Source organism: Anabrus simplex, chromosome 3 (genome assembly GCF_040414725.1).
Source record: "Anabrus simplex isolate iqAnaSimp1 chromosome 3, ASM4041472v1, whole genome shotgun sequence".
NCBI classification, from domain to species: domain Eukaryota; kingdom Metazoa; phylum Arthropoda; class Insecta; order Orthoptera; family Tettigoniidae; genus Anabrus; species Anabrus simplex.
In genome coordinates this window covers 34,926,418-34,941,917 of record NC_090267.1, presented here as the reverse complement: position 1 = coordinate 34,941,917, position 15,500 = coordinate 34,926,418, and the positions used below count along the sequence as shown (strand labels likewise).

Sequence of the window (15,500 nt, the reverse complement as noted above, 5' to 3'; positions counted from 1 at the left end):
TGGAGATAAGCCTGTTGGCCGGCTCGTGTTGCTTGGAGTTGCCAGACCTCTCACTTCTTAGTTACGTACAACAGAACACAGCGGTCTGAACGAAAGAATAAGTGAGGCATAAGTGAAGGGAAGGAGAAAGGAATGCAGGAATGTGTTAACACCGTGCAATGCTCCTCCCTTCAGCTCTATCTGTCAAAATTCTTCTTTTACTGTAATATGACGGGTATACTCAACAGATCGCTCCTTCATGTAGAATACTGTAGGTGAGACAGCAAGTAGCCGGCGAGTTAAAGCAGAATGCTCAAGTCCGTCAGTCAAATGAAGATGAGGTATTGTTACAGCTCTGGCACGCGAAAGGTACCCAACTCATGAAATAGGAAAGAAAACAAACATGGAATCATAAAAACGAAACGTGAGTAAAATATAATCATGAGTTTAGTACAATGGAGGCAATTACTGCGTGCTCACTCGCGTTTGGTTATAATACTCTACAAGCAGGCTTTGTTTTTATTTTAGAAGAATGTACGGGTAAAGTGGATACGAAGTGCTGGAGAATGTTGATTTTGGAGACTAATAAGCATCTAAATTCGTGGTAGCTTTTGGAGTCCATAACTTATTAAAAAATTTACAATTTGCTTTACGTCGCACCGACACACATAGACGACGATGGGATAGGACAGAGCTAGGATTGGAAAAGAAGGGTCCGTGGCCTTAAGGTAAAGCCACAGTACTTGCCAGCTATGAAAATGGGAAACCACGGAAAGCCACATCATGGCTGTTAACAGTGGGGGGTTTAAACCCACTATCTCCCGAATTCAAGCCGACAGCTACATGACCCAAACCCCACAGCCACTCGCACGGTTTAGAATACTGTATAATTTGAATTAACATACTAACTTGAACTTTTCAGACTGTCAACAACCTATAGAGTAGGCCTATATTTGAATTGAATTATAATCAATCAATCAATCAATCCATGAACCAACCAATCAATCAATCAACCAACCAATCGATCGTATGGCTACTCGAAGGAATAGTCAGCCTGCTGGCTCTCACTTCAGAGATCCCCGGGTTCGATTACCGGCCGGATCGGTGATTTAACTGCAAATTGTTAATTCCCCTAGCTCGACGACTGGGTATTTGTGTCCGTCTTAATACACATTTCTTCATAAACACACAGCACATCACGCCACAAACGACCACAGAAATATACAACAGTGAATACCTCCCTCCACATGTGGTTGGCGTTAGGAAGGGCATTCGGGCATAAAACTAGGCCAAGCCCACATCAATTGTCGACCTTAATAAATTGCGAAGAAGAAGAAGAAGAAGAAGAAGAAGAAGAAGAAGAAGAAGAAGAAGAAGAATCGGACAGCAGTGATCTGCGCACCTACGCCGGTTACTGCCTACTTGCCAGGATTGATCCTAGCCTTCTTCAGAATGTCTAGATTTGACCCTGTAAAATGGCAAATATTCTTTACTACTCTAAACTGAAGGGGTTTTCGTCCTATTTACACATCATTTCCGCAACGTTGCCAAATCAAGCCCTTGAACGATTCATTATTCATTGGGACCCTATATTTTCCCATGTAAACATTCCACCAAGAATACAACCTGGTTAGTTCTGCCATCTGCTGCCCACCAGAGGACTAATTTCTGATTATGCGAAATAAGCCGTTCAAACACATCCCGCGCTTTGAGTGAAAAAAATATTGGAATACCGAACAAGAATCGTCAAGCTGTCAGCTTCAGAAAAAAACGTGTGCACCGAGCATTTGAATGAATATAAATAAACTAAGTGAAAAGAAAAAATATGTATCTGTGGGAACTAGAGAAAGCACACTTTAATATGGATCAATAAAAAAAATCTAAAAATTGCTTCCAAAATGCTGTAATGCAGGGGCGATAAATACCTTGTATAGTTGCCTTAAATGCTAATGATTAGTTTTGCAGTACGAAATCACGAACTTTCACATCATATTAATTTAAATGTTTTGCCTGATCAGCGAAGATTCTTTATTAAGGTGATTTTGTTCAGATGTGACGGCCATGAGGGTAACTCAATAGGTTCTCTTCGTCCAAACCAGTGTCCTTGCAGATGGTCATCCAGGAAAGTTACGTTGTAATGTGGGGGCACCCCGTTAACAGAATATATTATTATTTGCTTTCCTACAATTCCAGTATATCTGTACATAACTGAATTCATTACACATTTTGCCTCATGTGTGGAGTATTTTTGTTTACCGCAGTTTTGTTACTGATAGTATTATATTTTCTTAGCTTTTTTATTTTACGTCCCATCGACACAGACAGGTCTTACGGCGACGATGTGATAAGACTGGGCTAGGAATAAGAAGGAAGCGAACATAGCCTTAATTATGGTGCAGCCTTAACATTTGCCTCGTATGAAAATGGGGAACCGCAGAAAGCCATATTCACAGCTGCCGACAGTGTGGTTTGAACACACTATCTTCTGATTGCAAGCTCACGGCTACGTGACCAAACAGTGTATTAATAATATTAATAATATTATTAATTAATTATAATTAATTAATATTATTTAAATGTGCTAATTTTTTGCAATTTGCTTTACGTCGTACCGACACAGACAGGTCTTACGGCGACGACGGGAGAGGGAAGGAAGCGGCCGTGGCCTTAATTAAGGTACAGCCCCAGCATTTACCTGGTATGAAACCACGGAAAACCGTCTTCAGGGCTGCTGACAGTGAGGTTCGAACCCACTATCTCCCGGATGCAAGCCCACAACTGCACGCCCCTAACCCCACGGCCAACTCGCCTGGTGTGCTAATGTTACTATATCCGTTCTAGAAAGCCTAAAATAACGACCGAGAGGATTCGTCGAGCTGACCACACGACATCTCATAATCTGCAGGCCTTCGGGCTGAGCAGCTATCGCTTGATACGCCATGGCTGTCCGGGGCTGTTGCGCCATGCGGGGAAAAAAATTACTACATATAATTTTTAAGAGAATGCCATGTTATTTGCTTGGCTGCAAGTTGAATATATTTTATATACGTAACTTCATAAAATATTTTGTCTAATGAATAGAGTATTTCTGTATACAGTAGTTTAGTTGCTAAGAGCATTATTTTAACGTACTGACTAGAATTTAAGAACTGCAGTACACTTGTGAGGCCGGTCCCGTGGTGTAGGGGTAGCGTGCCTGCCTCTTACCCTGTGGCCCGGGTTCGATTCTCGGCCAGGTCAGGGATTTTTACCTGGACGTGAAGGCTGGTTCGAGGTCCACTCAGTCTTTGTGATTAGAATTGAGAAGCTATCTGACGGTGAGATAGCGGCCGCGATCTAGAAAGCCAAGAATAACGCCCGAGAGGATTCGTCGTGTTGACCACACGACACCTCGTAATCTGCAGGCCTTCGGGCTGAGCAGCGGTCGCTTGGAAGGCCAAGGCCCTTCAAAGGCTGTAGTGCCATGGGGTTTGTTTGTTTTGTTTGTTAGTACACATGTGAAAAGTAACCATGTTCATAACTGAAGAAGATCTGTTGGTCTGCGAAACAGATACTCATTTGCTATTGGCGTTTCCTTTTCTGGCATTATCATTATCTTGTTTGCTAATGTTCTATGTATGTATGTATGTATGTATGTATGTATGTATGTATGTATGTATGTATGTATGTATGTATGCATGTCTTCTTTAATTGTAGCTAAGCTCTGTGAAAGTCAATATCGAAACAAATAATTGTTTACCGGGCAAGTTTGGCCATGCGGTCAGGGGCACGCGGTTGTGAGCTTAGATCCGAGAGATAGTGGGTTCGAATCCCATTGTCGGTAGCCCTGAAGATGGTTTTCAGTGGTTTCCCATTTTCACAGCAGGAAAATGGTTGGGCTGTACCTGAATTAAGGCCACGGCCGCTTCCTTCCAACTCCTAGGCCTTTCCTTTCCCATCGTCGTCATACGACCTATTTGTGTCGGTGCGACGTAAAGCAACTAGCAAACAAAGAAAACAAATAATTGTTTAAATCGTGAACCGTAAATGGTTAAAACCGATGTGTTACAAAATGAATATCTGGTTATATATCATTAGTTTACTGTCTGCATTCGCTTCCACACATATTCTTCATTTGCAGATGTCTTTTAGGCTTGATATTATCCTTGCTAGTTAATCTGATGCAAATGGAGCACTGAATTTCATTGATAGTATATATATTACAACTTATAAACTACATCATGGATTCCGTATTGACTTTACATAAATATTATGTTATTCCTTGACAGTTCGACTCGTTGGCTGAATGGTCAGCGTACTGGCCTTCGGTTCAGAGGCTCCCGGGTTTGATTCCCGGCCGCGTCGGGAATTTTAATCGGTTCTGATTAATTATTCTGGCTGGGGGATTGGGTGTATGTGTCAGTCCAAACACTCTCCTCATCATATTCAGACAACATACCACACTACCAACCACTACAGAAACACGCAATAGTGATTACATCCCTTCATATAGGGTTGCGTCAGGAAGGGCATCAGGCCGTAAAACAGAGCCAAATCCACATGTGCGACGCAGTTTGCACCCGCGATCCCATAGGTGTGGGAAAAGGTGGTAGCAAAAGAAGAAAAAGAAGATTTTTAAAAAATTTCTTAACAGAAAACTGATGTTTGGTTCCTCCTGTTCAATACTAATTTATATTGTTCTAACTACTTAGTGAAAATTTAGAAATGTTTCGGTTCAGTTAGGCCATGCTCAGTTAAAACTTACATTTTTTTCACGTGTTGCTTTACGTCGCGCCGACACAGATAGGTCTTACGGCGACGATGGATAGGAAAGTGCTAGGGTTGTGAAGGAAGCGTTCGTGGCGTTAATTAAGGTACAGCCCCAGCATTTGCCTGATGTGAAAATGGGAAACCACGGAAAACCCTCTTCAGGGCTGCCGGCGATAGGGTTTAAACCCACTATCTCCCGAACGCAAGTTCACAGCTGCGTGCCCCTAACCGCACGGTCATCTCGCTTGGTAATTACAAATTAAAACAATGTCTAAAAGTACAAGTTTCACCATTGATTACGGCACGTTATAAAATGTTGAATGATAATGCACTAAAACACGATGTACGTCCTTTGTGAAACCTTTAAAAGGATATTCTTTGGCTTTGCTGTGTGGTTGAAGAAAATTTGTTAACTTCACAGGCTTCCATAATGACCGTCAATATACACAATGAGTTTTCATAGTCCTCCATACACCAGTACACATATAACAACATTGAACTTTCACAAGACTGAGTCGTCTTCATTATAATATTACATTATATTACCACATCAGAGCCTCCGTGGCTCAGGCGGCAGCGCGCCGGCCTCTCACCGCTGGATACCGTGGTTCAAATCCCGGTCACTCCATGTGAGATTTGTTCTGGAAAAAGCGGAGGCGGGACAGGTTTTCCGCCGGGTACTCCGGTTTTCTCTGTGATCTTTCATTCCAGCAACACTCTCCACTATCATTTCCTTTCATCTGTCAGTCATTGATCATTGTCCCAGAGGAGTGCGACAGGCTGCGGCAGCCGGCACAGTTCCTATCCTTGACCCGATCATTGACTGGAAAACAGGTTGTAGAATTTTTATGATTGCAGATACTCTACAGATCTAACGAAATTATGATATTTTGGTATCAATTTTCATTGCTAGAATTATTTTTTAATAATTTGGTGCAGGGCTTTTCTGAGGAATGTGAGGCGATGTTGCGAGAGACCGCAAGGGAAGTTTTTTTTTTACGTTGGCTTTACGTCGCACCGACAGAGATAGGTCTTATGGCGACGATGTGATAGGAAAGGCTAGTGGTGGGAAGGAAACGGTCGTGGCCTTATTTCAGGTACAGTCCCAGCATTTGCCTGAGGTGAAAATGTAAACCATGGAAAACCATCTTCAGGACTGCCGACAGTGGAGTTCCAACCCAGTATCTCCCTAATACTGGATACAGGGCAAGTATTTTTTTACAGCTGTACTGTTACACTCAACACAATAAACTGTTGCTAGATATAGTAACCAAGTGGCAATTCCTCAACGTACATATTGAGAAAAATATCGGCTGATACTACTAAAGCGCCCAGACCATTTCCCTGAGGAGTGTCATTAGGGTAGTGTGTATTATTTTTATTTTTTGCGATTAGTTTGCGGGCCCCATAAAGACCCGGGTCCACCTGCATTGCGAGCCCTAACGTTACGCCTCTGACATTTCACGTACACTACAAGGAACTGAAGTGATATTTCGGCCCTCTAGTGCTGAATCGGTAGACCTCGGTTATCTTCGAGATTCGTATTGGCAACCTCTGACACAAAAAAAATATGAAACCATTATACATCACCGTAAGGCATCTGGCGATATAATTGCAACACTTTAAATATTATTGTTATTTTCACAGCAAAGTGAAAATATAGGTTAAGCTTGAATACGAGTGAGGAAAATCTAGGTACATCACAGGAACAACCTAGAACTCCTACACGGAAACGAGGGTTTAGAAAATTCATCTCGATCGATCATACTATCGATTCAATTCAGATTTAATTTGCATTCAGTTAGCAGTATTACCGGGACAGGTTTAGCTCCCTCCTTGCTCCTCACCCCGGTAAAACGAAGTATTACTAGAAGTTTCGCGGACAGTATAATATTATTTCATTACCTCGAAATTTTGCCAAGTAGTCTACATCCGTGGGGACATTAATGAACAACATGATACATAGCGGGTAACCACTAGCATTATTAATGAACATGTTTAAAGTCCATTCTTTAAAAGTAAATAAATATAAGTAAATAAATCCCCTGGCTCTATCGGCCTACCAAGCGACCGCTGCTCAGCCCAAAGGTCTGAAGATTTCGAGGTAACGCAGCCGTCATTCCTGACTTTGTAGACCGTGACCGCTGTCTCACTCTCGTAGAGCTGCTCAATTTTAATCACGTAAGCTCAGTGGACCTCGAACCAGCCCTCAATTCAAGTCCCTGATCTCCGAGTAAGATGTGGGAGCGTTAAAATCAAAATCAAAATCTCTTTATTTGCAAATGAGGTGTCACCTCGGTGGCAAATGGTACACTAAAATACACTATTGTGAAGCACTAAATATTAAATTAACAAGAGAAGAAAATTTCCCTATAATACAATATTATACAATTTTCGCTAACAATTTTTTCCATTAAACACACAGCTCATCCTTAATAAATTTATATTGTTTACAAAATTCTACTTATAATATATCCTGTACTACTTACAAATATAGTCAACTGCTATACAGTATGTGGAATTACTTCAAATGATACTATACAACTGGTATAAGATTAAAATTGACATTGCATTTATTTACTTTTTTGTCCATTCCCGAGAATAATTAGCATAACGACCTGTTGCGTCTTAACCAGAGCCCCCTTTGCCACCACTTTTCAGAGTTCCTGAAGGGCCTTCACAGTTACCGTAGCGGTCCCAGGCCCCTCGAAGTCCCCACTGTACTTCACCCCTACAGGCAGTCCCCTACTTTGGCTGTCCAAACTCCCCTGCACCACGGGGCTGGCTCATTATTCTAGTTTAGAAATATAAATGGCGATGAAAAATGGTTCTAGAGATCTTCTTGAAGGTCATGAAAATATCGTGCTGAAAGTCCATTGAGAAATCCAGTTCTACCAGGATGCGAGACACTAACTTCGACATGCTGCCTCTAGCTCCGAAAAGTAGACCTTACACATTCCATTATTTTAATGACATGTTATAGTGCTCGATGAGATATGATAGGCGTGGCTCGTAGATTTTTTTCCCCTCCACATCCATTACTTGCTGTAGGTTGGTCTCAAACCGAACAGTTGCATGCAAGATGTAGGCCACACACTGTTTCTGGTTTAATGCCACCATCAACTCGTCATTTCGACCGACGCGCAGTGTATTTCCTCAAAGACTTGCCATTTTTAGGCAATCATCTTCTGTCCAGACAAGATTAACTCAAGCACTAGTTATTAAATATTGATTATAAATGTTTGAGTATGATTAATAGCGACTATATCGTATTATTTATTATTTCAGTTGTAATATAATTATTTTTTGTTGCCATTTGCTTTACGTCGCACTGACACAGATAGGTCTCATGGCGACGATGGGAGAGGAAAGGGCTAGGAGTGGGAAGGAAGCGGCCGTGGCCTTAATTAAGGTACAGCCCCGGCATTTGCCTGGTGTTAAAATGGGAAACCACGGAAAACCCCCTTCAGGGTTGCCGACAGTGGGGCTTGAACCTACTGTCTCCCGAATACTGGATACTGGCCGCACTTAAGCGACTGCAGCTATCGAGCTCGTTAAGATATAATTTTAGAAAGCGTTTTATAAATAATTTAATCTGACACTAATATGTTGTTGCCATGAGACACACACACATACTCACAAGTGATTTACATGCATTTGTAATGAATATCGAGCCGTAGGTTCTTAGAAAAATTCTAAGTGCTGTGATGTCCGCACAGCTGGTTTCTGACGACTTCTTCTACCGCTCTTCCCACACATGTGGAGTCGTGGGTGCGAACTGTGTCGCACATGTGGATTTGACCTTGTTTGCAGCCGGATGCCCTTCCTGACGCCAACCTTATATGGAAGGATGATGGTTTCTGATAACTGCTACCGAAAATTGTATAGTAGCTACTGAAAATTGTATAATTGTTGTTAAAATCTGATCATGAACATTTTTTTTCAAATTTGTAGGTCTATGTTTCCCTCCAATTTACAAATCCTCTGGCAATCGTTCCTCTGGCTCCAAAGAATAGGAATCTATACCTCGTTTGCATCATCCTCGTAATTAGTACCGAGCTCGATAGCTGCAGTCGCTTAAGTGCGGCCAGTATCCAGTATTCGGCAGATAGTAGGTTCGAACCCCACTGTCGGCAGCCCTGAAAATGGTTTTCCGTTGTTTCCCATTTTCACACCAGGCAACTAGCACACACACACACACACACACGTAATTACTACTCTCAAGGATATGAAACCAAATTCTTTTCGTTGATTAGTATTTAGTGTTGTGAAAACATTACACATATGCAATTATAATGTTCATATGTCTTGCATTTAACGCAGCCCATTAATGTGTGTATATTATATTTTGTTTTTCAGTAATAACTCATTATACCTAGCTAAAGTTTTAAATTATTCTGTAAAGATGGCATTAATAGCATTCATATAACTTCATTATATTACAGGCTGCCAATGTCATGTCTTTCAGCGTTCAGCGTTCAGTCTGCAAGCTTCGGTGAATTATCTAAGCGCCTCCACAAGCCTATAACTCCAACTATTTTTGTGGCCTCATTTCGTTAACAATTATTTTTGTTGTTCATGTTTGTGGATGGTTCATGTTTGTGGGTTACTGTAGTCACGTCCTAGTTCGTGAACCATGGGCAACGGCTGAGTGGCCTAGTAAGTGGTCCTGAGAGTCGGGATACCAGTTGCTATGGAATGGGAGTGGGCATCTCGGACATATTCTGAGTCGTGGTCCTCCTTGTGCTCAGGCGGCTAGGACTATACAATCCACCGGTGGTCCATAACCCGTTAGAGGAGAGATCCTCACTTGGACTATGTGCAAGTAGGGCAGCATCCTGCTTCATGAATCGACCGAGCTCAGAACATTTTAAGCAAGCCTCGGACCTTTGGGAGTAACGGAGTCCCACTCCCATTTGACAGGTGAGGGACTCCTTGGAAACAACTTGGCGAACGAAATGGAATTCGATGGGGAGCTATCAATATTAATGGGGCTTATGGAAGAAAGAAAGTAGAACTGGCTGAGTCAGCAAAGAGGATGCATCTGGATGTGCTAGGAGTAAGTGATATTCGGGTAAGGGGAGATAACGAGGAAGAGATAGGAGATTATAAAGTGTACTTGACGGGTGTTAGAAAGGGAAGGGCAGAGTCTGGGGTAGGGCTCTTTATCAGGAATACCATTGCACGGAGCATAGTTTCTGTTAGGCACGTAAATGAGCGAATGATGTGGGTAGATTTGTCAGTTGGAGGAATTAGGACTAGAATTGTGTCCGTGTATTCACCATGTGAGGGTGCAGATGAGGATGAAGTTGACAAGTTTTATGAAGCATTGAGTGACATCGTAGTCAGGGTAAACAGCAAGGATAGAATAGTGCTAATGGGCGATTACAATGCGAGAGTTGGGAATAGAACTGAAGGATACGAAAGGGTGATTGGTAAATTTGGGGAAGATGAGGAAGCTAATGGGAATGGGAAGAGTTTGCTGGACTTCTGTGCTAGTATGTGTTTAGCTGTTACAAATACATTCTTCAAGCATAAGGCTATTCACCGCTACACATGGGAGGCTAGGGGTACCAGATCCATAATAGACTATATCTTAACAGACTTCGAATTCAGGAAATCTGTTAGGAATGTACGAGTTTTCCGGGGATTTTTCGATGATACAGACCACTATCTGATCTGTAGTGAACTAAGTATCTCTGGGCCTAAGGTAGAGAAAGTGAAATCTGTCTGCAAACGAATAAGGGTAGAAAATCTCCAGGACGAGGAAATTAGACGGAAGTACATGGATATGATTAGTGAGAAGTTTCGAACAGCAGACATTAAGCAGGTTCAGGATATAGAAAGTGAATGGGTGGCATATAGGGATGCTGTAGTAGAAACAGCCAGGGAATGCCTTGGAACAACTGTGTGTAAGGACGGGAAAAGGCGAACATCTTGGTGGAATGATGAAGTGAGAGCAGCTTGTAAACGTAAAAAGAAGGCTTATAAGAAATGGCTCCAAACAAGGGCCGAGGCAGATAGGGAGTTGTATGTAGATGAAAGAAACAGAGCGAAACAAATAATTGTTGAATCCAAAAAGAAGTCATGGGAAGATTTTGGTAACAACCTGGAAAGGCTAGGTCAAGCAGCAGGGAAACCTTTCTGGACAGTAATAAAGAATCTTAGGAAGGGAGGGAAAAAGGAAATGAACAGTGTTTTGAGTAATTCTGGTGAACTCATAATAGATCCCAGGGAATCACTGGAGAGGTGGAGGGAATATTTTGAACATCTTCTCGATGTAAAAGGAAATCATCCTGGTGGTGTTGTGAACAGCGAAGCTCAAGGGGAGGAGGAAAATGATGTTGGTGAAATTATGCTTGAGGAAGTGGAAAGGATGGTAAATAAACTCCATTGTCATAAAGCAGCAGGAATAGATTCAATTAGACCTGAAATGGTGAAGTATAGTGGGAAGGCAGGGATGAAATGGCTTCATAGAGTAGTAAAATTAGCGTGGAGTGTTGGTAAGGTACCTTCAGATTGGGCAAAAGCAGTAATTGCCCCTATCCATTAGCAAGGGAACAGGAAGGATTGCAACAACTATCGAGGTATCTCACTGATTAGTATACCAGGCAAAGTATTCACTGGCATCTTGGAAGGGAGGGTGCGATCAGTCGTTGAAAGGAAGTTGGATGAAAACCAGTGTGGTTTCAGACCACAGAGAGGCTGTCAGGATCAGATTTTCAGTATGCGCCAGGTAATTGAAAAATGCTACGAGAGGAATAGGCAGTTGTGTTTATGTTTCGTAGATCTAGAGAAAGCATATGACAGGGTACCAAGGGAAAAGATGTTCGCCATACTGGGGGACTATGAAATTAAAGGCAGATTATTAAAAGCAATCAAAGGCATTTATGTTGACAATTGGGCTTCAGTGAGAATTGATGGCAGAATGAGTTCTTGGTTCAGGGTACTTAGAGGGGTTAGACAAGGCTGTAATCTTTCACCTTTGCTGTTTGTAGTTTACATGGATCATCTGCTGAAAGGTATAAAATGGCAGGGAGGGATTCAATTAGGTGGAAATGTAGTAAGCAGTCTGGCCTATGCTGACGACTTGGTCTTAATGGCAGATTGTGCCGAAAGCCTACAGTCTAATATCGTGGAACTTGAAAATAGGTGCAATGAGTATGGTATGAAAATTAGCCTCTCGAAGACTAAATTGATGTCACTAGGTAAGAAATTCAACAGAATTGAATGTCAGATTGGTGATACAAAGCTAGAACAGGTCGATAATTTCAAGTATTTAGGTTGTGTGTTCTCCCAGGATGGTAATATAGTAAGTGAGATTGAATCAAGGTGCCGTAAAGCTAATGCAGTGAGTTCGCAGCTGCGATCGACTGTATTCTGTAAGAAGGAAGTCAGCTCCCAGACGAAACTATCTTTATATCGGTCTGTTTTCAGACCAACTTTGCTTTACGGGAGCGAAAGCTGGGTGTACTCAGGATATCTTATTCATAAGTTAGAAGTAACAGACATGAAAGTAGCAAGAATGATTGCTGGTACAAACAGGTGGGAACAATGGCAGGAGGGCACTCGGAATGAAGAAATAAAGGCTAATTTAGGAATGAACTCGATGGATGAAGCTGTACGCATAAACCGGCTTCGGTGGTGGGGTCATGTAAGGCGAATGGAGGAGTATAGGTTACCTAGGAGAATAATGGACTCTGCTATGGAGGGTAAGAGAAGTAGAGGTAGACCAAGACGACGATGGTTAGACTCGGTTTCTAACGATTTAAAGATAAGAGGTATAGAACTAAATGAGGCCACAACACTAGTTGCAAATCGAGGATTGTGGCGACGTTTAGTAAATTCACAGAGGCTTGCAGACTGAACGCTGAAAGGCATAACAGTCTATAATGATAATGTATGTATGTATGTATGTATGTATGTATGTATGTATGTATGTATGTATTTTCTTTACGTCGCTCTGACACAGATAGGTCTTATTGCGACGATAGTACAGGGAAGGGCTAGGAGTGGAAAGGAAGCGTCCGTGGCCTTAATTAAGGTACAGCCCCACCATTTGCCTAGTGTGAAAATGGGAAACCACGGAAAACCATCTTCAGGGCTGCCAACAGTGGGTTTCGAACCCACTATCTCCCGAATGCAAGCTGATGTGTACATGACCCAAACCGTACAGCCACTTGCTCGGTATTAACAAATTAAAATTAATGAGTAAAAAATAAATGATTATTTATCCATTACAAAGTTTACCATTTTCAACCAATCACGAAGCGTACACTCTTATGTTAAGCAGAAAAAGAGGAGAGGTGTGAGATTACATGCTATATTTCAATTGTCAAGTAAGTTTTTTGCTAGTTGCTTTACGTCGCACCGACACAGATAGGTCTTATGGCGACGATGGTACAGGGAAGGGCTAGGAGTGGAAAGGAAGCGTCCGTGGCCTTAATTAAGGTACAGCCCCAGCATTTGCCTGGTGTAAAAATGGGAAACCACGGCAAACCATTTTCAGGGCTGCCCGAATACTGTATACTGGCCACACTTAAGCGACTGCAGCTATCGAGCTCGATCCTCGCCAAATCATCGTTACAATTATTTACAATATGTTTAAGAATCAAGTTACTAACGAAGTAATTTTGGTGACCGATACAATTAATGATGACGGTGAAAATAAATTTTAAAATCTTAGAATTGTTTATTGCCTATCAAAATATGGAAAGATAAAAATGTAACAGTGTTACTCGGGATGTTGCAGAGTGGTTGCACTAAAACAGCATTAACAGGCCTGGTGAGGAAAGATCAGCTGGCAGCATGTTCTTCAGATACTTTTCTTGCCGGTAGTGAATTAACACGCCTGGATGCACACAAATTCGTCGTTATGAATGGCATTTGACCTCCTTCGCTTCAATGGAAATGAACATCGTATTAGCATGTGAATGTACTGGGCGAAAAGAGGAAACCAGAATGGTGAGTGAATTATGGAACGTCGCGTACGCATTTTAAATTCTTTGCTCCACAATGATTCATTCAATTAAATTCTCCACAGTGAAGCAGACCGTGAAAGCATAGCGGACGACAGAGGAATGGGGCCATATGTCATATCCTATCCACGCCGGCCCACCTGCTATGACATCTCGTTACACTATTTCTGAGGTACTGTTTTCGAACCTCACGAATGTTTGGATGATAGTTCCATATTTTTGTAAGGATAATTGTAATCTTCGTACACAACAATAATTCAAATCGAATGTCAACTCAGATTATTTCCAGCTTGGAAACATTTTTACAAACTAGAAACGATTCAATTATTTTACTCTACTGGTAGTTTTTAAAAACCAGTGACAAATGTTCTCAAACCACAGCATGTCTCGTGTCTTTGTAACACAGCATGACAGCGAAAGTAAAAGAAAGCTAAAGCTGTCAACTAGCCCACGTGCGAGTGTAATGAACTCTCTACTGTGCAACAAGACAGTACAATAAATATGACCAGACACGTACCTTATGAACCATGTAGACAATATCCTGACGATAATCCACAAAGGTAATCCACTAGAAACACTAAAATCACTTTATTTCAAAACACGACACCAACTTTCCCGCACGCACTCACTATCCTTCAACACTACACATCAACACTGGAAGACACTCGCGCCTGCCGCCCACCTGTGGCAGATTTCCGCACTAAAGAGAACAAAAAGAACTCCGTCCACACAAGGCGCTGCGATCGGAGCGGTCTCTATCATGAACCTTGCGCACTAAATGAGCGTACGATGTTTTATTTCATCTAATGTGGCACACGTTGGCTAACCACACGTTGCATTGGAATGGAACAGCCTAGCGTTATTCAGAAGAAGGCATTCATAAAAAGATTATGAAATAGAGGAGACGTATGAACGTAATTAGGGCAGTCAGTCCGTAGTAGTTGCAAACAGTGCGGACAGATAGCAGCATGTACTTAGTGCATATTCCATGGTAGTACGAGTGCGCTCTGCTATCGCGACGCAGTGCAACTGCTTGTTAAAGTTATAGAGTTGCATGTTACAAGTGCCGCGAAGATTCAAAACCGAATCACACTGAAGTAAAAAAAAGTGACACAACTCGGGCGGCATGTGCAGTGTGGGAGGCACTTTTTCAGTAAGTATTCATAAATAGTGATACCAATCGCGAAGATCTGCAGAGCTTTGAAGTAAACAATTATAATAATATAATGTTATTTGCTTTACGTGCCAGTAAATCTACCGACACGAGGCTGACGTAATTGAGCACCTTCAAATACCACCGGACTGAGCCAGGATCCAACCTGCCAAGTAAACAATTATAGTGAATAGAGAGGTGGGTAATCCATCTAGTCAATACTGTGTATTGAAATTGCTGGGATGAGTGGCTCAGACGGTTGAGGCACTGGCCTTCTGACCCCAAGTTGGCAGGTTCGATCCTGGCTCAGTCCAGTGGTATTTGAAGGTACTCAAATACGCCAACCTCGTGTCAGTAGATTTACTGACACGGGAAATAACTCCTACGGGACTAAATTCCAGCACCTCGGCGTCTCTGAAAGTCGTAAAAGTAGTTAGAGGGACGCATAGCAAATAACATAATTATTTATTAAAATGTATTTACATTTCACTCTTTAGAATATAATTATAGTACCGTACATGTTTCGAGGTCCACCTCTGTGGTGTAGTGGTTAGTGTGATTAGTTGCCACAGCCGCAAGTCCGGGTTCGATTACCGGTTCTGCCACGAAATTTTAAAAGTGGCACGAGGGCTGAAACTGCG

At 42.0% G+C, this 15,500-nt stretch overlaps 1 long non-coding RNA gene across 1 annotated transcript in view; it reads right to left on the bottom strand.

The window, feature by feature from the left end:
• The window catches only part of LOC136866976 (uncharacterized), a 965,921-nt gene extending 951,585 nt beyond the window's left edge, over positions 1–14,336 (bottom strand). The window contains exon 1 of the long non-coding RNA XR_010859599.2: positions 14,224–14,336. This is a non-coding gene — a long non-coding RNA (uncharacterized lncRNA). The remainder of the gene's footprint in view (positions 1–14,223) is intronic.
• Between the last annotated feature and the right edge of the window lie 1,164 nt (positions 14,337–15,500).